This window comes from Delphinapterus leucas, chromosome 3 (genome assembly GCF_059928025.1).
Source record: "Delphinapterus leucas isolate spDelLeu-1000000601 "Yukka" chromosome 3, BTC_Dleu_Yukka2, whole genome shotgun sequence".
NCBI lineage: Eukaryota > Metazoa > Chordata > Mammalia > Artiodactyla > Monodontidae > Delphinapterus > Delphinapterus leucas.
Window position 1 is genome coordinate 83,983,715 of NC_143131.1, and position 3,051 is coordinate 83,986,765.

Genomic DNA, 3,051 nt, shown 5'->3' on the forward strand with positions numbered 1-3,051 from the left:
CTCCAGCATTTATTGTTTCTAGATTTTTTGATGATGGCCATTCTGACTGGTGTGAGATGATATCTCATTGTATCTCATTGATTTGCATTTCTCTAATGATTAGTGATGTTGAGCATTCTTTCATGTGTTTGTTGGCAGTCTGTATATCTTCTTTGGGGAAATGTCTATTTAGGTCTTCTGCCCATTTTTGTATTGGGCTGTTTTATTTTGTTATTGAGCTGCATGAGCTGCTTATAAATTTTGGAGATTATTCCTTTGTCAGTTGCTTCATTTGCAAATATTTTCTCCCATTCTGAGGGTTGTCTTTTGGTCTTGTTTATGGTTTCCTTTGCTGTGCAAAAGCTTTGAAGTTTCATTAGGTCCCATTTGTTTATTATTGTTTTTATTTCCATTTCTCTAGGAGGTTCTCTTTTAACCCTGGAAGTATGACTTTGAGTAAATCACCTCACCTCTCCAAGCTTAATTTTTCTCTTATTTAAAAGAGAAATAATATTATAATACACATAATCTTTATATATATAACATTATCCACATAAACCTTTTTAAAAATAAGTATTTAATAAATAATAGTACTAGTAGTGGCTATAATCATAATAATAGTATTCGCAACAGGGGAAAGACTAGCCTTACTCTGATACTAAAGATACTAAAGAACTATCCTTGATAGTTCTTTTCCTCACATTTATGAGTCTTGCACCTCTTGAAGGGGAGAATTACAAGGTGAGAAAGATATCCCCTTGTCCCCAGGTTGGGTCAGTCTTCTCTGTAGATCCCCCAGGAAGCAGCATTGCACCAACCCTGTGGCTTCCCAAATACAAACCTGGCATGAAATCTATTCTGTTTGTCCCAAATTAGATTACTATCATGATGTCTATAAACTAATGAACATGTAATCTATGTACAAGGAAAAGGAGGTGAATGTGACACCCATCTTGCTATTATTCTGCACACGGTAATACCTGATGTCTCTAAATCTTGGTCATTTTATATATATCGTTTGGGTGGCACTATCCCATTGACCAATCTAGTCTGTAATTAAAAGCACCTATACAAGGAGGTAACAGTTTGCTGTCCTACGTGGAAAACAAAGTTTAAAATCTGACATTATGCCCTTCTTTAACTGCTGGGTGAGGAAGTTTCCGCTCTAGGTATTCAAACAGGCCAGTTTCCAAATTAAATAGGGCTGAAAAACAAACTCATGGTGAGAAAAAGTACCTTTTATATAAGAAAATTCAGACTGTGACTTTATGTTACTGTTCCAATTTTTTTACACATATTTATTGGACTATAATTGCTTTACAATGGTGTGTTAGTTTCTGCTTTATAACAAAGTGAATCAGTTATACGTATACATATGTCCCCACATCTCCTCCCTCTTGCGTCTCCCTCCCATCATTTTAAAACATATTCCAAAAATAATTATTTCAACACTCAGTATCATTATATATAGGTATATGAGAATGGATACATGTGTATGTATGGCTGAGTCACTTTTCTGTGCACCTGAAACTATCACATTCTTAATCAGCTATACTCCAATATAAAATAAAAAGGTTAAAAGAATTATTATAGGTATATGAAATTTTTTTTTTTTGATGGAGAAATCAGGGCATTTTACTGATGATGACAATGTACACTACTTCACGCTTAGGTAATGCGGTCGCGATAAGGCCCTAGCCCAGGCCTTATGTTTCTCCTCAGGATCCTTGGGGGCAAACTTCTCCTGCAGTTCCTTCCACACACCTTTATTCATCTCCTTAAACTCTTCCAAGGTATCTGTGGACAGGACCAGTTTGTATTCTTCCAGGGACAGGCCACTGAAGCTTGTGTCTCTGGGGCGAGGGTACTTGTGTTTGTAATAGTTTGAATGGAGAAGTACTAAGCTCTCGTACAACTGATCACAGGCCTCAGGCTCTGCAATCTGGGTGTTCTCTCCCTCCCGAAAGGCGTGCACTACCCGCTCCCACTGATAAGCGCCCAAGTCCCGGCCTCATTTGGTCTCGTCCACTGGCCATTCCTCACAGAGTTTGAGAAAATTCTGGTAGCAGCTGGCCGCCATTTGGGGGCCTGAACTTTATTTTTAAATTTTTTTTGGAGGGGTACACGGGCCTCTCACTGTTGTGGCCTCTCCCGTTGTGGAGCACAGGCTCTGAACGCGCAGGCTCAGCGGCCATGGCTCACGGGCCCAGCCGCTCCCCGGCATGTGGGATACTCCCAGGCCGGGGCACGAACCCGTGTACCCTGCATTGGCAGGCGAACTCTCAACCACTGCGCCACCAGGGAAACCCCTGAACTTTATTTTTTAAAGTGCTTTCAAATCAAGTTATCAATTCCCCAGAGACATAGAACACATTTAATTAACAGATATATTTTATAAATGACGGCACAGAAGAATGTGAAAATACTGAAGAAAGGAGAGACAGTCAGAAAGCTGGATTGGAGCAGATGCAAGAACAGATTTTGTTTTTGGACCACCAGGGATCTCTTCCAGATACCCAGTATCCCTTCGTGGATATCTGGCAGTCCTCAGCCATACTAAAATCTACCATCTTCAGTTACTATTCTTATCTAGGGTATGATAGTTGATAAAGCTATTAAAAAGTCAGATTTAGAGTGGACCACAACAATGAATTTTAACTCATAATTCTGCTAAAAAGTCTCCAAACCATCCACATTTTTCTTAAATTTGTAGTTATATTTTATATATATATATATATATATATATATATATATATTTTTTTTTTTTGGCGGTATGCGGGTCTCTCACTGTTGTGGTCTCTCCTGTTGCGGAGCACAGGCTCCGGACATGCAGGCTCAGCGGCCATGGCTCACGGGCCCAGCCACTCCGTGGCATGTGGGATCTTCCCGGACCAGGGCACGAACCCATGTTCCCTGCATCGGCAAGCGGACTCTCAACCTCTGCGCCACCAGGGAAGCCCTATTTCTATATTTTAAACCATTCATAACTTGCAGATATAGAGAGTCTATACCAAAAACTCAGCAAAGTTTTTAGGTGAAATAGATCATAGTGAGCCGTCACATCAAAGTCAG

The 3,051-nt window shown here is 40.0% G+C and overlaps 1 pseudogene; it reads right to left on the reverse strand.

Moving 5' to 3' along the window:
- Positions 1 to 407: 407 nt before the first annotated feature.
- Positions 408 to 2,747, reverse strand: LOC149749597 (ubiquinol-cytochrome c reductase complex assembly factor 2 pseudogene; annotated as a pseudogene).
- Between the last annotated feature and the right edge of the window lie 304 nt (positions 2,748 to 3,051).